The 21,938-nt window shown below is 48.2% G+C and overlaps 1 long non-coding RNA gene across 2 annotated transcripts; it reads left to right on the top strand.

Annotated features, from left to right (window-relative positions):
- Positions 1 to 1,696: 1,696 nt before the first annotated feature.
- LOC125084789 (uncharacterized) lies at positions 1,697 to 18,664 on the top strand. 2 transcript variants are annotated; one of them, XR_007122702.1, is made up of 4 exons: positions 1,697 to 1,751; positions 9,237 to 9,488; positions 17,718 to 17,827; positions 18,558 to 18,664. It is a non-coding gene; the product is annotated as an uncharacterized LOC125084789 (long non-coding RNA). The 2 variants fall into 2 exon arrangements; XR_007122701.1 differs by lacking the exons at positions 17,718 to 17,827; positions 18,558 to 18,664 and adding an exon at positions 14,798 to 16,467.
- The last annotated feature ends 3,274 nt before the right edge of the window (positions 18,665 to 21,938 follow it).

Genomic DNA, 21,938 nt, shown 5'->3' with positions numbered 1-21,938 from the left:
TTTGTCTGAAAAAGTCTTTATTTTGCCTTCATTTTAGAAGAATCATTTTGCTGGGTATAGAATTACAGGTTGGCCAGCCTTGTCCTTTGGTCTTTTAAAGATGGCCTTCCATCTCTTCTGGCTTGCATTAGTTCTGACAAGACATCTGTTGTTCTCCTTCTTCCTCTCTCTCTACAGCACCTATAGCCTACCTCTGGCTCCTGTTAGAATTTCTCCTTATCATTAATTTTAAGCAATTTTTAAAAATCACATGGCTTGCTGAACTGTTCTTCACATTTTTCACGCTTGAGGTTTGTTGAGTTTCTCAGATCTCTTGTGTTTATGTTTTTCTCAAATGTATAAAAGTTTTAGTGATTGTGTTTTCAGATGTTGTCCCCGATTTCCTTATCAGAGTCCAGTTACCCATCTATGAGGGCACTAGAATTTGTTTTACATCTCAATCATGCTTTGTCCATCTATTTTTAAATTTTATTTTTTCACTGTTGAATTTTGGATAGTTTCTATCAGTCTATTTAAAGTGTACAAATCTTGTTTTTCTGCAATTGTTTATCTGCTGTTAATTCCACCTAGTGTTTTTTTTTCCCTCCACATTAGACTTTGAGGTTTTCTTTCCCAGGATTTCAATTTTAGTTTTTATATCACCAGTCTCCATATCTCTTTCCTTCATATTCTTGAACATATGGAATGCAGTTATAATAACCATTTTAATGTTTTTCTGTGTTAATTATAAGCTCTGTGTCATTCTCAGTCAGTTTTGATTGATTACATTTTTTCCTTACTATGAGTTATCTTTTCCTACTTCTCTGATAATTTTTTATTGGATGTCAGACATTTTGAATTTTGTGGCACTTATGTGGCACTGGATAATTTTATATTCCTACATATGTTATTGAGCCTTGTTCTGGGATGTACCTAAGTCTCTTAAAAACTCAATGCTATCGTGTCTTATTTTAAGCTTCGTTAGGCATGACCAGAGCAGCATTTAGTCTTGGACTAATTTTGTCCCTCCACCTTGAAGCAAAATCTTTTGAAGTACCTTACTTAAAGCCTGTGGATGCAACCTGGCAGGGACAGGAACAATTCCACCCCCCCCGCCCCCCCCATATGAGCAGCTGCATGTGTGGATGCCTAGAGACCCTCCAGGCAGTACACTGGGGCAGTTGTAAGCCTCATCTTACTTGTTTCCCATCTTTCATTTCTTGTTCCATGTCTTGCAACAGTTGATTCAGGTTGTTCTGTTTTCTTTGTTGTTTCAGGTGATAGGGTAGATCTGGTGCCTGTTTCTTTATCTTCATATTGTTTTATCATCTATTCTTTAGGTTCTTATTTTGATGACTTTTTAAAAAAAAGATTTTATTTATTTGACAGAGATCACAAGTAGGCAAAGAGGGAGGCAGAGAGAGAGGGGGAAGCAGGCTCTCTGCTGAGCAGAGAACCCAATGTGGGGCTCGATCCCATGATCCTGGGATCATGACTGGAGCTGAAGGCAGAGGCTTTAACCCACTGAGCCACCCAGACACCCCACTGACATTTCTTTTTTTTCTTTTTTTTTTTTAACATTTTATTTATTTATTTGAGAGAAGAGAGAGACAGTGAGAGAGAGCATGAGCGAGGAGAAGGTCAGAGGGAGAAGCAGACTCCCTGTGGAGCTGGGAGCCCGATGCGGGACTCGATCCCGGGACTCCAGGATCATGACCTGAGCCGAAGGCAGTCAACTCAACCAACTGAGCCACCCAGGCGCCTGCATAAAGGTATATTTTTAATTAAATTTTAATTACCATGGGGAAGTGTTCTTCTGTTATTTGGAATTACTTTTTTTCCAGAATGGGTTCTTTATCTGGTTCTTACTTTTTCTATTTTTTTTTTTCCTGAATAATGTTTGCATGGCTGTCATGCTGATTATTTTAATCTTGTTTATTCCTAACATAGAGAGTGCTATTCAGTTCTTGACTATCAAACAGTGAGTGGATGTGCTTAACTGTGTTCCCATGTGAACAGAGACATAGTTATCCTTCTCTTTACACTACATTTTAAGTAGTATAAAGGTGTTTTACTGAGTTACCTCTTCTGTTATTGGGGTGAAAGTGAAGGAGTACAGATTGAAGGAAGAAAAAACCTTCTGTTTTATCCACAAGGTCATTGAAATTTTAGAAAATATTCAGGGAACTAGGCTATAAACACCATGAAGGCAGAGACTCACTCTTTCTTTCTTTCTTTCTTTCTTTCTTTCTTTCTTTCTTTCTTTCGTCAGCTTTGTTTACTATTGTATCCCTATCTTACAACAATGCTTGACACATAGTAGAGTCTCAATAACTAGGATTTGAAGGAAAAAGTGAATTCCACTTTCTGGCTCCTGGTTTTATTCCAACTGCTGCTCCCTTCTAGGAGGGTCCAATTCTCTTGGGCAATAGTGTAGGTCAAGCATCTGAGCATCACACTGGCACAGATGCTCTACAACTAAGCTGATGGACAGGGGTCCCCTAGACCACAGTTCCTTCAGGCGGCAGTGCCAGCCAATATTGCGGGTATGACCCTGTGGACGTATGGCCATGTTACATTGATCTCAACCCAAGTCAGTGGGAGAAAAACATGTGCAAAGATCCTATTTAAGCTGAACATAGCTCTTAAATCCTGTCTCCTTGATTTCCTTCTTTGTCCATAGCACCGACTTTCCCAAACTCTTTAGGTAGAACTAATGAGAACATATGTTGGTCCATATCCAATATCTAATAACTGCATTTATGTGTTGCTTTCTTATTCTGATATTCTATTCTAAAATGGGGGGAGATTCATTCTCAGACCAGCCTCTGTTAGAATCCCTGCTTCATTTGGTCAAACTCCAGTGGGTTCTCTGCTCCCCTCACTCTTGAGGTGGCAAGAATGCAAACAGTCTGCAATGATTCCCCTCCTTGTTTTGTTTACATCCTCAAGGTCCTAGTGACCTGTGTATCTTCCATCAAGTTCACTGACTTCAGACAGTCTGTGTTTATTAATTATCATGATATATGACCTTTTCAGTATAATTCATTTCCTTGTGATCACTGTTGCTCAATCACCAACATTTCAGCACCACGAACACCGCAGAGCATCATGACTCCAGTGCAGTGTTTGCTCCTTTTAGAGTCCCTTAGCCTTTTTTGGGGTGAGGGGCTCACAGTGGCCAGTGACACCACTGTCCAGACTCAACTATGATGCCTGGGCTGTTCCATGAGAATGAGGAGGGACAGGAGTGGTGAGGTCCTGGGAGACTCCCAGTTAATAATGTAGATTCAACCCTAACTGCTTTTTTGGGGTGTCTGCCAAAAGTCATGATGGGGTCAAGATAATTGGCTGGGGAAGCCTCACAGTACAAAGGCAGAAAGCCATGGGCAGGACTCTAATGAGACGTGTCCAGGAAAAGTGCTGTGAGTTCCAGGCTTGCCAATATCTGAGACAGAGAGAGGAATGACAGGATGCTCACAGAAGAGCAATAAAAATGATTGAACCTCCGGAGAGGCTGATTTATGACAAAGACTCTAGGAGCTAAATACATTTTATTGTGGCCCAGCAGAGCAAGTGAGGGAAGGGGAGGGTCGTGGGATTCTCTGTAGAACCAAGCATGGGTGAGAGGTAGGAATGGAGGTGGGCTCTGGGGAAGGAGGGCGGGGAAGAGGAGTCCTAGGAAAAAAGGAGAAGAAATCTAGAGAAAGGGAGAGAAAATGTAGAGGACAGAAAGAGTCTGGGGGAAATCCACAAGGACCCCTGTGGAGTGCAAGGGCCTTGGGATTTGAGGGGCAGCTGGGGAAGACTTGGGGTTCCTAAGGTCAGCAGGGTCATTCAAATGTTCATCTCTTCTCTGTCAGCGTCAGACCCGGGGCCCCTCCTCCCAATCCCCTGTCCTGAGGACCTCTGAATCTCCCTTCCCCGTCTGGAAGTGCAGTTAGCTGAGTACACCGCCTCCTGCAAACCACGGGCTTCCTGGAGGTCTAGCCTCAAGCATACTGTTAGGCACTCCGACCTTAAATCAAATCCCTAAATTTGGAATAGAAAGGGCTTTTCTGGCACGGGGTAGTTTGGTGTGCCTCTGGAAGCCCCTGCCTCAGTGCATCCCTTTATTCCCATCCAAGAAGGCCTCTGGCTGTGGAAATCTCTTTATGTTGCATTGAATAGCAGCAACAGGGCTGCTGGGAAACGGTGCTCTGAGACCCCGGACTGAGCCTTGGAGGAGAAGTATGAGGTTGAACTGTTAGAGAGGTGTCTCCAATTCCACTTCCAAAATTACAGTGTAAAGCTCTTCAAAGACGAGATGAAATAAGGGTAATCATAATAGTCATGGTGAGGTCCTACATTTCTATGCCACTTACAGGTCACGGAAAGCTTTCACATCCATTAACCGTTTGCCCTCCTAACATCCTCGCCTAGCTCAGTGGGTTGTCAGGAAAATCAAAGGTTTCCCCCAGGAACTGAGACTGCAGGCATGCCCCACTTTAAGCAAATCCTGCTGTGAAGAAAGCCTGCTTCGCAGAAGAATTTAACGGCATTATTTTAAATGGTGGGTTCCCCCAGCATGCAAAGAAATAGGAAGCAATTTAGTAGAATGCTTGATTGATTGACACATATCTTGTTCAGCACCAGCTGCATGCCGTTAGCATCTAATGTGTGCTGAGCCTGACTGCTTGTGCTGGGAGATGAGGGAATGCTTCTGATACTATCAGCCCCAAGAGTGGAGAAATCTTTGCATCTTTGGGTTCATTTTCTAACCCCTCCTCTGCATGTATAGCCATCTCAGGAACGATCTTATATTCCTGGGATGGTGGGGATGGCATTAAAACTGTCCCCACTTCTCCCACTGAGCTGGACTTCTGTGATACCTTTGATTCAGGTCTGGCAAAGAAAGGCAGTCCCCACACCCCATAATGGTATGGGGGGGCTGTCAGATAACAACGGGCGCTGCCCATCGTCACTCTTGCTGTGCTGTGGAGGAAGGGGGAAGAGCCAGACTAGAGACCCAGCACGGAGAGACAAGGGAGGTGCCCTCTGGGGCCCTGGTTCTGGGTCTCCTGCCCCCTATCCCCCATTCCTTCGGCTTGGCTGTTCAATTCCTCCAGCTATAACACTTCTTCTTCTTTTAACTCAAGCTGGTTCAAGTTAGGTTTCTCTCACTGATACTTTTAAAAATCACTAAAAGTATCCTTTGCTGAAAGAGACAGGATATACACTCACAACACTTTGATATATACAAAGGCAGTTAAATGTGATGACTGAGAGTTAGGGGTCAAATCTTTGAAAGAGTGAAGATTGGAAATATCCAAACACTAAACAAAAAACAGTTCAGTTAAGTAAATATTGGTGTGCAAAGAGGTACAATGCAGCTGCAGGGAAAAAAAAAATGAGTAGAGTTCTATTCGGATATAGAAAGATCTCCAAGTCGTACTAAGCTTAAAAAGTGAGATGTGCTATGAGGTACCACTCCACAAATCTTGAACTGGCTGAAATAAAAAATGTTGACAGTATCAGGTGCCGGTGAAAATGTGGGGCTGTCATGCTTTGCTGGTGGGAAGGCAAAATGAAACAGCCACTCTGTTTGGCATGGTCTGGCAATTTCTTACAAAGTTAAACACATAGGAACAGGTGATCGAGCCATTCCACTCCTGGGTATTTACCCAGGAAATACGAAAACTTACATTCATGCAGAAACATACTCATACATGTGCGAATAACGCCACTACAAGAGTGAAAAAATGGTAACAACCCAAAGATTTTTCAACAGAGGAATGGAGAAACAAATTGCCGTGTTTAATATAATGGAATGTGTTTCCATTCTGGGTGTTTAATATAATGGAATGCAAGTCAGCAAGGCACAAGAATGAGCTAGTGGTACTTGAAAATGCTGGGTGGATTTCAAGGACCTTAGGTTGAGCGAAGAAGCCCATGGCAAAGGTCGTGTGCTGTGGCTTCTATTTATTATTTATTGTTCTTGAAGTGACAGAACACAGTGATGGAGAATAGCTCCGTGGCTGCCAGGGGTTAAGGCTGGGAGAACAGCGTAGTTCTAAAGGAGCAGCATGCGGATAAAAGTTCTGAATTCTGACCAACGCGGTGCTTACACAAGTCGGCACATGCGATAAAACTTCATAGAGATATTTATCAGAAGTGTAAAAAATTAGCGTACCTAAACCTGATAAAATGGGAGGAATGGTAATTGGATTGTGCCGTTGTCCATTTCCCGGTCTGATAGCTGTACTATATACCTATAGAAGATGTTGTCACTGAGGGAGGCTGGCTGGAGGGCATCTGGGAATTCTCTACTATTTGGCAACTTCTTCTAAAATTATTTAAAAATATAATAACAAGGTGCCCAGCAATGCGTATAATATCTAACCTTTCCTGCAAAAGGGGAGGGACGGAATTTATGTTCATGGTTGTTTGTACACTCTTAAAGAAACTGCAAGTTAATTTAAGAGATGTAGAAGAATAGTTATTGAGAGGAGGGTGGTTGAAGATACAGAGTAATGATGAAGAAGAGGCTTTGCTCTTTGATGCTTTATGGATTTTGAATCATGTTTATGTTTTCTTAAGTTTCTTAAAAATTAAGAGAAGAGGAATGTGGGTTCTAGACTTACTTAACAGAGGGGTAATGACATTTGAATCCCAGTTCTAGGATTTACCAGCTGTGTCATTTTGTACAATCCAATTTCCCTCTCTGTGCCTCAGTTTCCATGTCTGTAACACAAAGCTGATAGTAATAGTATATGTCTCATAGGACTGTTATGAGGATTAAATGATCTGTAACACTTTTCCTACTTGGAAATATATTAGTTTTATTCTTCTCACCTGCCCCATTTTGTAGAGATGGAAGCTAAAGCAGAGAGGGATATGAAGGGTTAGTTCAAGGTCACATATTAGTAAACACTGGAACTTGAACTCAAATCCAGATGTCTTACTCCAAAGCCCACATTTTTGAAGTCTATACTTGCCTGCCTCCCTTTCCCACTGAGTGGTTCCTTCTCTGAGTTTCCAGCTGGGAGAAGAAGGGTGGAAAGGAAGCCAGCTAGCCCCCAGCACAAACATACTGTTCCTTCCAATCTCCTTCTTGTGTCCAGATAATACCTCGTCATCTTGGCAAGCAGCTGACCTGGGATGGGGTTGGTCATAACCATGACCGTAGCCAGGCACTGGGCTGCAAGGGTCAATATTCCCAGAGTGGACCCTGCCCTCAGGGCCCAGCAGCAGCCACAGGGCCTGGCTCCAAAACACATTTTAATAAAATAAATGAATTTCACATTATAAATAGTGATTTCTGTTTTATATTACAGGAACGGCTTTCCCAGTACATTTTGAGCTGAGTGCATGTTGGGGTGGTCACGGCTTTTAGGTCTTCTACAGGCGTCTGCCCAGGATGGGGGTGGGTGGGAGGTGTGGCCCCCTGAGTGTGGGCAGTGCTCTAAGAGAGATGGAAGGAGAGAAGGCCTAGGAAGGGGGGCAGATGTGAGGGGCTTCCATGTCACACTGCCCTACTCCAGACTCAAGGTTCAGTTCAGCTGCCAGCTCATGATTCGGCCTTATGCAAATCCCTTCTTCCTGCCAGACTTTGGTTCCCTCATCTGGACCACGGGCTCTACATCCCTTCTGCTTCTAATCCTTCTTGGCTCTGGTCTCAGTTTCAGAGCCTGGAAACATGGAGAAGGGATTGGAGGGGACATTGGCTTGGACTGGAGGCATGTGTCTGGTTTTGGATTAGGGACTGATGAGGTAGAAGGAAGAGAATGAGAAAAGCAGAGAGGTTTGAATGTTGTTTATTCTCTCATTGGGCAAACACTGTCTGAGCCCCTACTTTGTGGGCCCTTTTCTTAGTTGTTTGGGAACAGGGGTGTCTAATCCATGCCCGTCAAGGGATTTGAAGTTTAACAGGGACACAGAAGAGATGAGGATGGCACCTGTGGTGAGCACTGCAGGGAGAAAGGGAGTGGGAAGGAAGGAACCAGGAGGAAGAAGGGCAGGAGGCTCTCCTCTCCATGGGAGGAGAGAGCTTAACCGACCATTCACCTGAGGAAAGAAACGCATCTCTGACGTAGAGGTTTCAAGATGGTGGTCCATGGGCCAAATTCCAGCATGGATAGATTTTGCTTGGTTCCATAATGTATGTTAAAATTATAATAAGCTTCCAACTATGAAAATAGATTTTTTTAATAGAAACTTGGGATTCTGCTCTTGAAGACGTAGCAGTACAGGCTGCACTCCCGGGATGTGACAGTGATTGGCCAGAGCCGAGCTGAGGTGGCCTCTGAGGGAAGGGGCTCCCCAGGTCCCCAGTCTCCACCACTCCCTTTTGTTCCCCCTTCCCTGGCAGCTCCACTTGCTTTCTTTACCCTCCTGACTCTCCTGACATCCGAGTTTGTCACTGCTGGTCTTGTTATTCCTGTAAAGGGCTGACAGGCCTAGTGATTGGATCCATTTGGGGACAGGTGGATAGAGGCCTGCCGCGTGTCCCCAGGCCCCAGCAGCCACTTTGCTTTGGTCATCATTAACACAATCTGTGGCCAGGTTGGAAAGACAGAAAGCATCCTTTCAGGCCCAAAGGGTCCCCCTTGGCAGGTGCAGAAGCCAATTTAAATTGTTTTTCTTTTTTTATTTGCTCATCTGAAAAGTCCTCCCAGATCTTCCTTCTTATTAACAACCTGCGCACCACGCTGTGCTTAAAGTTCAGAGCGCCATAGGATACAGAGCCGTAATTAATCTCAGTCCCCGAGTTCTAGAACACTTAGAGCAATTATAATTTACTGTCGGAAAACCAATTTGGGGAAGCGGTGGTGTTCTCACCCCTGATCAGGGCTCCACCAAATGCCACTTCCTGTCCACATGCTGCCTGCCGGGAGAGCAAGACTTTTAGTCTCTGTATCTCCAAGAGGTGACATCAGCTGGCGAAGGCAGAGGAGGGGCCGGGAGGGGGCGCGTCGCCAGGGTGCTCACGGGCTTGCGGGACCGCTGCCCGAACTACCCCAGAGCTACTTTTCCCACTCTGCTTGTCGTAGGCACCTCTTATTTTCCAATTTACTCCAATTTCCCAGCCACTGTCCGGGTCCCTCCCATGTTCCAGACGCTGCTCGGTTGGGGCCGATGCCAAGGACCGTTTCCATCTTCTGTCCTCACCCCTTTCTAGCCACTGTCCCCGCTTCCCTGGGCCATATTTGAGCTTCCAGGTCCATGGGCAAAAGTTCCTCTTTTTTCTCCTCATTTCTTTTTTTGCCCGGGGACAGATCGTCATATCATGGAAATCACTCCCAGATGACTGGGTCCATTGGACTCACCGGACACGTTTCTAATTATCATTCATGGGACGAGAGTGGAGCTGCACGCATGCGCACTGGGTCGGGATGGCGAGCTGCAGGATACGGCGGGGTGTTTACGGGCCTGCTCCCCCTGCTGTCTGTGTCATCTGCCAAGGGCGACATCCCGTTTGTCCCCTGGGCCCAGCATCCAGCAAGAGGCCCACACAGAGCCAGCGAGTGGTAAGTGTGTCCACCGGGATGGGTAGCTTAACAGAAATGCATATACTAACAGTAGTGCGTGTGCAAATATAAATACCCCAGGAGAATAAGTCAGTAATGGCATTCATTCATTCATTCATTCATTCACCCACCCAGTCCTGACAGTCACCAGGACATGTGCTCTACTGAAATTCATATATCTTGTCTCTGACTCTAGCTTTAAAGTATCCATAATGCAAGTTGACAAAAAGGCCTATTTGAGGCCCATTTAAGGGGTCCTGGAGGCACACAGGAGGAGTCCCTGACTGCTGGGTGGCAGGAAAGCATCCTGAAGGAGGTGATATTCGAGCAAGGCCCAGATTATTCTGTGCTCCTCTCCAGCACTGCACTTAAAAGTTGTACTAAGTTTATCCATGTATGTGTTTGTGTCCCCAAGAAGGCTGGGACCCCTTTACAGAAGGGACCCTGTCTTTGCTACCCTTGGATTCTCATCACCCAGAACAGTGCCTGGCCCACAGGATTATGTATTTGGTGCATGTTCAGCAGATGAATGAACAAATGAATGAATGAATGAATGAGGGTTTTCTGGGTAAGAAAGAGGAGGGGGTAGAGCAGGTGCGTGGAATAGCTCAGATGGGTGGGAGTATGCAAGCCTGGGAGCTTAGTGTTGGTGCTGAGAGCCCAGGCGAGTGGGGTAGGAAGGGAGTGTAGTCAGCACCAGCAGAGTAGAGGGGCAAAGACACAAAGGACAGCTTGCAGGGGTCACACTTGGGGTGACAAACTCTGATGCCTTCAGAAGCCAGGTAGATAGAAGACATTAATGAGGGTGGCAGGAGCGGTGGGGCCACGGAGGCCTGGAGTGAGCATAACCCACCAGCAGCATTGGAATGCAACATGGCTCACATGCTCTTATTAGCCAGTTACAACACCCAGGTATGGGTCACAGATTTGCCACTTCCCCCACCCTGCCCCCGTGCTTGGGACTATAAACAGGGTTGTATAGAGCTGTGGGGAAGTCCTTCCTTGAATTGCTGGGGAAGAGGAAATACATCCCAGCTTGGCCCTTCAAGCTCCAGAACCCTCCTGAGCCTTGGCTAAACCTCTTTTCTTTTCTGTCCCTGGCTTGTTCACCTGCCCTGCACACCTGTTGGGCTGGCTGGGACAATGGATACTCAGTGGTCTGCAGATACTGGAGACCTGGGCGCAGGTTGGGGCAGGTGGTTCGTTCCATGGCTGATGCTAGGGAATGTCCGGGCTACCGTGGAGAGAGGCCGACTGTAATGGGCAGCCTTACAGGAGATCTGGAATATCTCCCTGGAGTGAGGGTTCTGGCCGAGCGGGAAAGGCCCCTTACTGGAGTGGGGAAGCAGAGTTCATGCAGCTGAAGTGACCAGGGCAGAGAGGATGGCCAATGACCAGGGAGGCTGGAGTAGCCCGAGAGGAGATTCTGGAAAAGCCAGAGCCACTAAGGGAGAATGGCAGCAGGGCATGAACAGTCAGGGAGGTGGCCTGAAGCTTCCCCAGTAGCTTGATTCCCTGAGACCCGACCAGAGCAGGAGCAGCATCTGGAAGAAGGTCGGCCAGCGGAGGGCCTCGATGATGCTTCTAGAAGCCTGGGGTGGAAGTTTGGGTTAGATTCTCAGCCACACCTCAGCAGTCCTCACAGCCAGACACAAGTCCCTGTCCCCCACCTGGACCAATCCTGGGGTGCCCCTGCCCACTGGTACTGGGAGGGCAGAGCAGGCCCAGTTCCCAGGGTCGTGGAAGTTAGCTTGCTGGTGACTCCAGGCCCATGAGTGCCCGGCACTGTGTTGCATCACCCGCAGAGGTGCCTGGCACCTAGCAAGGACTGTGTAAATGAGTGGAGGGTTTGGAGTCCCAGGTGGAGCCCATGCCTGGTCTCCAGAGGCCTAGGAGCAGTTGGACAAACACTTCCTGGGAACCTACCGTGAGGCGGCAGTAGGCGAGGGCCAGGGCCTCCCCCGTGGCTGGGACCGATCGAGTCCTGCCCCCAGGAAGTGCATAGTGCTAGGGGGAGGCAGAGCCCTGCGGTCCTCCATGGCCAGGGAAGCTGTGGCTGCCCTGGTGGGGGAGCCCTGGAGGGCTTTTTGAGTCCCCACTCTGTGTGGGCTCCTCCTTCCTCCCCTTGTCTTGTCCTCCCACCAGCTCCCATTCCCTCTTCAAAGCCTGGCTCGAATAGCACCTCATAGGGTGAGTCCTCCGGTAGCCTCCTTCCAGTTGGGCTCCCTCTTGGACCAGCTTTATTGCACTGTGCTCAGTCGCTGTGCTCAGGGGCTCTGTGCATCCATGACATCCAAGGCCATGTGCTTGGCAGGTGTTTGTTGAGTGAGTGTCTGACCCAGCAGCCCTTGGGACGACCTTCCTCTCTCGTGCTTGGAAAGTGCGGATGGGGCACTGAAGGACTTGGTCCTGCTCTGTGTCCCCTACTTCTACCCTCCAGGTGGCCCAGAGCCCTGGCAAATAACAAGAGACCCTGTTTTGCTCACCTTAAAGTACTTTGGAATCTACCCCAGGTAGTGCTTGGCCCCGGGTATGCATCATCGCATTTTATTCCTCCCATAGCCTTATGATTTGATTGTGCCATCATCATACTCATTTTACAAAGAGGAGGAAGTGAAGACTCAGTGGCTCAGAGAGGCCAAGACATGGGCCCAAGTTCACACAGCCCTGGCGTCGTCCTTAAGACAGATGGCTTAGCCTGTGTGTCTGGTTAAGGAGGGTCCTGTGTCCGGCTGAAGAGGACAGAAGGTCCCCCTGCCCCCACGACACATTCTAGATACTAAAACTGTCTCCACCTGGAGTCGTGGACTTGCCCCAGCCTTGGTGTTGTTCCCACGGGGAGCCTGGGCTGCTCCAACCCTTGTAGTTTCCCTGATCCTCAAGGCCCAAATCACAGGTGGGATCTGATTTATGCTGCTCTCCCTTGTGCGCTGCACAGGGGTCATTCTTGGTCATCTGGCCTCACACTCGCTGAGGTCAGGGGTGGAGCCTGGACATACAGCAGGTGCTTAACTAAGGACATGTGGCTTCATGGCTATGTGGCTAAGGTCGTGTCTCTTTGAAGGTTGTCAGTCCCCACACATAGCCACCTGCCTTTCCCCGCCTTGAAAGCTGGTAATTCCCTTGTCCATTCTAACCAGTGTCTTTCCTAGATGGCCACTAAAGAGTTGGCCTGGCTGATGGAGAAGGCAGGAGGCCCAGGGCGTCTGTCTCAGCACTGCCATGGATGGGTCGCAGGGTTTTGTCTCTGGGTCCTCAGATGCCTCATTTATGGACAGAATAATCAGACACGGCCTTCAGGGTATAGTGAGGGCTCAAGGGAACTCAGGGGCCATCTTCTGGGCCTTAGCTTTGGCTAAGCTGCCCAAGGCTGAGAACTACTGTGGGTACCCTTTGATTCCAAAGAAGATGCCAGATGAACAGGCTGGGGTTCGGGGTAGATGAGTAACAGCAGCTTTTATGAGCATAGTGCAACACTCCCCACTGTAAGGGATAAGGAAGAGGCCCTCAGAAGAGTTCTCCTGGGGGTTACGGGAAGGGTGCTGGGGCATGTGTCCTCCCCCTCACCTCCAGCCTAATGAGAGGCTTTCAGAAGGGTGTGTCAGAGTTCTCCAAGGAACAGAACCAATAAGATATTGCTGGTATAAGTCTTGGAGTCCAAAGACTAAAGAATCAGGAGCTCTGATGTCCAAGGGCAGGAGAAGACGGATATTGCTATTCAAGAAGAGAGAGAAAATCCGCCCTTCCTCTGTCGTTTTATTCTGTTCTGGACCTCAAGGGATTGGATGATGCCTGTCCCCATTAGTTTTTTTTTTTTTTTTTTTTTTTTATTTGACAGAGAGAAATCACAAGTAGGCAGAGAGGCAGGCAGAGAGAGAGGAGAAAGCAGGCTCCCTGCTGAGCAGAAAGCCCGACGCGGGGCTTGAACCCAGGACCTGGGATCATGACCTGAGCCGAAGGCAGCGGCCCAACCCACTGAGCCACCCAGGCGCCCAGCCTGTCCCCATTAGTGAGCATGAATCTTTTCTACTCAAATTCAGATGTTAGTATCTTCTGGAAAGACCCTCACAGACACAACCAGAGATCATGTTTAACCGTGACCTGGGTATCCTTTAACCCAGTCAAGTTGACAAATAATATTAGCCATAACAGAGAGCTTGGCAAAGGACCCCAAAGTTCGGGAAACATGATGTTAGGCATCTGCTCCATGCCCAAGATGTCTGATGGAAAGCCACTGTGGGTGGCAGGGTCTGGGGCAGCAGAAAGGACAATGAAGCATGTGTATGGGTCAGCTGCCCTCTTGCCAGTGAGCACACAGGGGAGCACCTGTGTTCCAGCATCCGGCTGAGCAACTCCTCCAAAGAAGCAGGCCCAGAGGGGCAGTGGGGCCTCAAAAGGCTCCTCAGAGGCCCGGCGGCTAAGGAAGCATCTGGAAGTGATCAGCCATAGCCGAGATGATGGCATTCTCAGCAAGAGACTCATCCAAGAACCCATGACAGCCCCACATGAGAAAGAGCAGGATTTTACCTACCAACTCCATGGAGGACAACGTCAGGTCCCAAATGCCCTACTGCAGAAGAGGCCAGACATCCTGCGCCTTGATAGATGCTGGGCCTCACCCTCAGGAATCAGAATCCAAGGTCATGCACTAAAGGAGGAGAGCAGAGGTTGGGAGAGAGGGGAGGTGGGTTGCCTCTCTCCTTCAAGGCCAGTGGCATTCCAGCCCCAGCTGATGGAGGAGGCTGGCTGGAAATGGGACGAGACTATGGTCTTAACTGGACTGGACATTCTAGTTTGCAAAATAAGACTCTTGGTTACTTATGGAATTGATTACTGGAGAGTAATAGAAAAAAAATGTATGCCACTAACTTGTTGAGATTTCATTCAGCTCAGGGAAAGAATCACACCCATCAAGCGGGTTTTACATTTTGGTACTTTGTACATTGTGGACTTGGGTTTTTGTTTTTCTTTGTTGTTTGTTTGTTTGTTTTTGGCCTTTTTTGATTTTGATTTTTTTAAAACAGTGCTTTAAAATATGATTTACTTAGTATTCCTGGGATTTTTGATACTCTTTTAAATTTTGCTCCTGAGGCCAGTGTCTCCCTCGGGCTCACCTTCCTCCCGGTCCTCGGTGAGGAAGAAAATGAAGGTCCTTTCCAGCTTGCGCACTCCTGGGTTTAGCAGATTCACTCCGAAGCCCCCAGCATGCTCTGCAGCGAAGCCGTGGTAGTACCACTGCTACTGAGGATGAGGATGACAGCGAATGCGTAGACGGAGCCTCACGACTAACCTTTGTCTCTATTCTACAGAAGAGAAAAGCAAGGCCGGGAGAGGTCAAGTGAGCTGCTCAACATCTCACCGCAGAAGCGCCCCAGAGCTGGGATTCGAATCCAGGCAGTCTGGCCCCGGAGTGCACGCTCTTAGCTGCTCCCTACAACTGCCCCCCTGGTAGACAGTGTCCTTGTTTAGTGTCACCTGATGCTGCCTGGGCTTAAAACCAGAGACTGGCGCCTCCTTGGTACTGTTTTCCCAGCTCTCGTTGGAAATGGATGGTGGAAACCCAGTTTGTACCCAGAGCCGGGTGTATCCCCCCACTCTCTGCCTGGGTACAGTTCTGCTCTGTGAGAGGCCACGCTCAGCTCTCTGTTCCATCTCCTAGTCGCCCCAGGGCCCCTCCCTTGGTGGGTAGTGGGGGGAGCAGAGGGTGGGCCCTGGGAGCCCGAGACCAGGGCAGGGACTGGCCGTTGGGAGTGAGGTCCAAGCCGTGCTGATTTGCAGATGGAAATTTACATACATAATGTAATTTGGGCCAATTGAATTGTCGATTAAGATGGAATCACTTGACATGCAACACGTACTCTGGCGGGTGACCGAGGAGACAAGAGGCCCTTGAGATGCCTGTAGCAAAAACACGCTTTTGTTTTTCAAGGAGTTGGCCATTTCCAAATTCCACATTTTAACAACCTCCTCTCTCAAGCCCCCCTTCCCTCTGGGTCACAGCTGGGATCTGTTGAAATGAAAAACTTTATGGGCAATTCACATTTAAATCCCAGGCACAGTCAGCAGGCTCCTGGGTGCAGCTGGGGAGGGGGGCCCTGGACACTTCCTCAGACTGGGGAGGCTGCAGGCCAGGGCCCTGGGTTGGAGCCCTACAACCCCCCACCTATGACAAGCTAGGAAGTGGTGCTGGGCACACACTGGGGCTGTGGGGGAAGGAAGGGGTGCACTTCCTGCCTCCACAATCTTGGGCACCAGGCTTTGCCTCTCAGAGCTCCTCATCTATGAAGTGGAGAGAATTTTCCACAATCACCTGTGATGATTATGGTGGGAAGGCAAGGTGGTAACCTAAGAACCTTGGAAATCGTTACATGACCTTCATCATAATAACAAAGGGTAACTACCACATTGCCACGAGGCTCCAAACTCTCCGTATTACTTGTTATTTTCAGGTTTATTAAAACAGCAAATTCCTTGTTGCCTCAGGGCATTTGCACAGATTATTTGTTCATTTCCTTCCTGCTGTGCCCTCCCTCCTCCCCTGCCCTTTGTCTGGTGGGCCTTCCATCTTTCCTTCAGCTTCCGCCTAAATTCACTTTTCCAGGGAATTCTGTCTCCATCCAAGCCTTCCTGTTCTATGTTCTGAATGCCCCGAACCTTTCCTTCTTACACAGTTGTAATTCGATGTGATTCCTTGTGTCCTATCAACCTCCATACCAAGCTCTAGTTCCACCAAGGCAAGGACATGTTTGCCTTATTCACTGCTGATCCTTGGTGTGTGCTGCAAAGTAGACTTTCACAAAAGTAGGTGTTGCATGTTGGCAAAACACACTCCTTCTCTTCAGCCCTGGCTAATTCCTGCCAATCCTTTAGGTCTCAGTGTACACATCACCTCCTCTGGGAATCCTTCCCAGATGCCCCTGATTTGATTAAGGTGCCTCCCTTGTGGGTGCTATTACAGCTCACCCCCGGGGGGGGGGGTGCTTCCCACCACAAGACCCCTGGACGATTACTGCTCATTTGTTGGTCTCCATCCCCCACTGGACAGTAAATTTCCAAGGTCAGGGCTAGCATCTTATTCACTGGGGCACCCCAGCACCCAGCTCAGGACCTGGCCTATAGTTTATCACCGAAAAAACAAATCAGAGGTCCAATCTGGACAAGAGACTGTGGCTCACACTGTGGCGGTGGATGGAGGGGATGGGACCCAGAGGCTTAAGGTGAGGGAGTGATGAATCCCGTGTGGAGATGGCTGGGACCGTGGAGAGCGCTCGTCAGGCATAGGAAAGACCTGTGCCCAATGAATCAGGGCTCCCTGAGTCCTGGGAGAGCCCAGTTTGGGTTCCTACAGGCTTCCTGAGAGAGCCAGATGGAGCTGAATGCTGGGGGTGGGTGGTGGTGTGTAGGACTACTGGTAAGTTGGGAAGAGGGTCTGGCACAGAGAGGATGACACAGGAGCTCCTTGGCCGGGTAGCTGAGAGCCCTCCCAGTGCCCAGACCTGGCCGCTATGGGGATACCATCTGGGTGCCCTTGTCCCATGGGCTCACAAGGGCCCATGTGCTTTCTGACTTTGTCTGCATGCAAAGTGAGGGACGAGGCTGGCTGTGGCGGTTCCGCACCCTCTTCTGCTGGCTCTGGCTCCAGGATTATCGCTCAGCAACTGAAGCATTGTTGCCCTTGCTCTGCACAAGGTCCTCACTCAAGGAGCCCAGCCATGAGTGTGGAGCCTTTGGGGGTCTTATCAGGCTGTCTACTCCCCAAATCCCTTAGACTCCAGCTGTAGCTTCCGGGGCCTGGCCTTGCCTCGGTGTCCCCACTGCATGGTAAATAAATCCAATGGATGGAAGAGTTTTGCACACAGTAGGTGTTTAATGAATGCTTGTTGAAACCCAGCTGGGGTCCCGAAACTGTCACCCCCACACTTGCTTTTCTAGCCACCTGTTTAGAACAGCATAGACCTATGAGCTCATTTATAAACCTATTGAAAGCTATTAGAGGACAAGGGTAGAGAACAGAGCCCATGGCACTCTACTAGGTATTTCCTTCTGGACCGGTGTGAACCCGTTCAGCAGCGTTTAGGAGTTTCCCAGGTTATTAGATAATAAATTGGGCCCAACTTTGTGGCCATAGAACTCATCTCTTCCTGACCTGTCTAGAATAAAGTATGGGGAAAGTCTGACAATACCTTTCAGGAACTCTTTGGGTTCTGTTGACTTTCTCCTCTCTCCCAGAGCCAGCCGCTACCTTCTGTGTGTACCGACCATCATGGGGAGCTGATCACCTCTGTGGAGACGGGGTACATATTGGCCTTGGAATAGATACTCTGGCCCGTTCTCAAGGGGTGAGTCTGAGGGAGGGGGCAATGCAAGGGGACAAAGGAAGGGCACAGAGAAGAAGAGCCCCTGGGCTATCCCCGTCTCTCTGCTTCTCACACTGCTCTTCCTGGTCACCCCAAATGGGCTCCTCCTTTTCCCACCCACCCCTTATCTACTGAGGCCACAGGCTCCCCACCGAGTCAAGCAGGGTGGTCCACGACCCCTGTTACAGTGAGGGCTGCCACCTTACTCCCTGGAGGACTTGGCATGTCCCGTCCCCTCTCGGGGCCTCAGCCCTGTGCTATAAAATGAAATGCTCTGTGGTCGATGGTATCTAAAGGTTTAACACGCTCTGCACACATTACGGCCTGCGTTCTGGGCCGCTCAGCCACAAACAGTGGGATGTCAGGAAAGTCCTTGCTTCTTTGGCTTGTAGAGCCCCCTGCTTTAAAGCTGTGGGGCCGGGGATGGGGGAGGCATGCTGGGTGCCAAAAGCTTCAAGGACTCTTCTTGCTGTTCCTTTTCAGGATTCTATGAACCCTAATACCAATGACTTAAAAACAAAAAAAACTATTTAAAGAAAAAAAAATCCGTGAAAATCACTATGCTGTAAGATTTGATTTCTCAGAAATGATCAGGAAGGAAGAATGTGGGATGCCTTAAGGTGGTGTGTGTGTGTGTGTGTGTGTGTGTGTGTGTGTGTGTGTTTTCTTTTTTTTTCCCCTTTTTTACACTCCAGTGAATCAATCTTTGCAGAGAGTATGAAATGAAAATCTGCCACCTTGCAGTAGAATTAGAGCTGGCATCGCTGTCTTAACCAAAAAAAAAAAAAAGAAGAAGAAGAAGAAAAAAAAAGAGAGAGAAAAATTATGACCAGCTGCCTGCTGGATTCACCCTGTCGAGGAAGTGCCTTGTGACACATTTTACGACCCCGAGGATTATGGCGGCCTCGATGCTATCATCTTAATTGCAGGAGCAAGGCTGCAGCCAGTGGGTTCCCTGGAGCCCCCGTGCTCTGGCCCACAGAATGCGTCTGGCTCTTAATCTGACGAATTCTTTTCTCTATTCTACCTGCTCCAAATTACTTTGTGGAGGCTGCAGGCTTCCTGGCTACTACTGATTTTTTTTTTTTCTTTTTTCTTCCTTCCTAAAGTGGGGCCGTGGAAGCCCAAAGAGGTCACAGGAAGGAGAAGGGCAGCTCTTTCTTCTCAGTGTCCTCCCGAGGTGGCAGGAGAGGTCTGGAGAGGGGCCTCTGTCTTTCTGGTCCTTGAGCTTGTGAAACACATGGTACTGTCTGTGTGTTCAGGGATCATAGGCAATGGCAGGATTGGACCTCAGTTTTGGGACCAAAGGAGCCACCAGCATCTTGGGAGCTCACCGTCATTAGACTGGATGGGACTGAAGAGTGCTCCTGACCCAAGGCACCTGGGCTGGGTGTGGGGTGCCCTTCTGGAGACATTGCTTGGAGAGGAACTGCAGAGAGGAAGGGTTCTGGAAGCGCCTGTGTTGAAACCAGAGTTCCAAGTCCTAATCCCACCTCCACAACTTGCTCAATGACCCGAAGAAATGTCCTTTCCCTCTCTGGGTCCCAAATCCCCATTTGGAAAATTGGAACTTTGGATTCGAGCTGGCATTGCAGATTAGTGGTCCTGAGATTTAACCTGCAAAAGTTGTTTTGTTTGGACTGAATGGTGCTTTTAAACCTGGAAATTTTATATTTTAAAAAAATCCAAACTGTTTACTTCTCTCGAAAAATCAGAAGACTTAGAAAAAAGGTTTTATTTTGTCATGTGGCAAAAATGGCTGCCCCTAGACATTGACAAGCTAATCTTATAGTCCATCAGAGTCAAGAGACCTAAAATGGCTAACCCAATCTTGAAGGAGGAAAAGGTAAAAAAAAAACACACTTCCAGTCCTCAGAAGTTACTACAAATCTACATTAATCAAGACAGTGTGGTATTGTGGCGCCTGGGTGGCTCAGTGGGTTAAAGCCTCTGCCTTTGGCTCAGGTCATGATCTCAGGGTCCTGGGATTGAGCCCTCATCAGGCTCTCCTCTCAGCAAGGAGCCTGCTTCCCCCGCTCTCTGCCTGCCTCTCTGCCTACTTGTGATCTCTGTCAAATAAATAAATAAAGTCTTTAAAAAAAAAAAAAGACAGTGTGGTATTGGCAAAAGGGTAGACATGTAGATCCATGGAATAGAACTGATAGCTCAGAAATAAACCTGCAGGTTCGTAGTCAAGGGTATTGTTTTTGTCCAGAGTGCCCAGACAATAAGATGGGGAAAGAGTAGGCTTTTCAACAGATGGTGTTGGCGCACCTGGATATCCACATACAAAAGAATGAATATGGACCTCTACCTCACACCACATCTAAAAATTAATAATAAAAAAATGGATCAAAGACCTAAATGCAAGAGCTGAAATGATAAAACTCTTAGAAGAAAAGACATAAACGTTTTTGACCTTGCATTTGTCAGTGGTTTCTTAGGTAATAACATAAGTACAAGTGCCTCCCCCAAATTAGATAAATTGGATTTGCATTACATTTAAAAGCCTCTGTGCTGCAAATGGCTCCGTTGAGGAGGTAAAAAGACAACTCCCAGAATGGGGAACATATTTGCAAATCGTAGACAGATAAAGGACTTCTATTCAGAATATATAATAAGCAAGGTTTTCAGTTCAATAATAAAAGCATAACTTAATTAAAAAATGGGCAATGTGTCTAAATGGAGATTTTTCCAAAGAAGATACACAAGTAGCCATAATACGCCTACAGGAAGATGTTGAACACCTTTGTCATTAGGAAAACGCAAATCCAAAGCATAGCAACCAAATCCAAAGCAACCCAGGATGGCTACAACCAAAAAGATGGGTGTGGAGGGTGTAGGGAAGCTGGAACCCAGCTACCATGCTGCTGGAGTGTAGAATAAAGCAGACACTCCGGAAAGTGATTTGGCAATTCATCCAAATGTGAATTGTAGAGTTCTGGCATGGCCCAGCGGTTACATCCACTCCTAGGTATGCAGAGGAGAGAAATGAAAACCCGTGTTCACACAAAACCTTGTGCTTGAGTGAGCAAAGCAGCATTATTCGTAAAAGCCAGGAAAGGAGAGACAGTTGAGTGTCCCTCAACTGGGGAGTGCGTGAGCACAGTGTAGGACATCCATACAGTGGAATAGTATTTGACAATGCGAAGGAATGCAACCCTGATGTAGGCTTCATTAAGAACACAGGAAGTCATAAAGATGGTTGCTGTGGACCATATGGGTTCATTGATATGAAATGGCAGGAATAGGCAAATTGGAAGAACTCCAAGTAGCTCAGTGCTTCCACAGGGCTGGTGGCTGGGGGGGGAAGGGAGGGCGACTGCCAATGGGCATGGGATTTCCCCTGGGGTGACAGAAGCGCTCTTGCGTTAGATCGTGGCGATGGCCATACAGTTCCATGAATATACGAAAAAACAAGGACTTGATCACTTTAAATGGGTGAGTTCTACGGTATGTTTTCTGAAGATCTATGGTGTTATATGGAATTATGCCTCAACCAAACTACTTTAAAGAAATAGTGTCTGGACCTTGGAAGGGGTATTTCCCTTTAGATGAACAAGGGCTCTTGGCTCCTCAAAGTCTCTGCCTGGCTTTCCCACTGCTCACATTACCTGCCCAGCCCTGTCAGCCTCTGTGTTTACAAACCCAGGTCAGAGGTTTTTAGAGGACACTTCTGGGTCCTCTCAGCCAAAGACCCATGCTATGGCAGGTTCCTCCCTCCTAGAAACACTCTCTTGCTGCCACTTCCCTGTTGTATGACCTTGGACCCTTCTGCCCTTTCTGACCTTCAGGTTCCACAGAGGTGCAGGGAGGGAGGGGTTTGAACTTGCCCATCACTCAGAGCCCCCCGCCTTCTATAGGTCTTTGAGCCTGTGAGCTCTGGCCATTACTGCCTCTTCTATGGCCTCCCATTGAATTGACAGCCTCCGTGGCTTTTGAGGGGGCCAGGTCTGGGAGGTTCCAGGGACCGGGGGACAGCCTATAAGTCACGTGCCTGAGAGGCCAGTTCAGGGGTGGCTGCTACACGGCATCCCGAGGGCCCCATCTCATTTGGCCAGGAGTGGCCGCTGCGCCTCCCCCGGGGCAGAGC

Source organism: Lutra lutra, chromosome 14 (assembly GCF_902655055.1).
Source record: "Lutra lutra chromosome 14, mLutLut1.2, whole genome shotgun sequence".
NCBI classification, from domain to species: Eukaryota; Metazoa; Chordata; class Mammalia; order Carnivora; family Mustelidae; genus Lutra; species Lutra lutra.
Note: the sequence above shows the minus strand (reverse complement) of the source record. Positions and strands in the feature narration are given on the sequence as shown.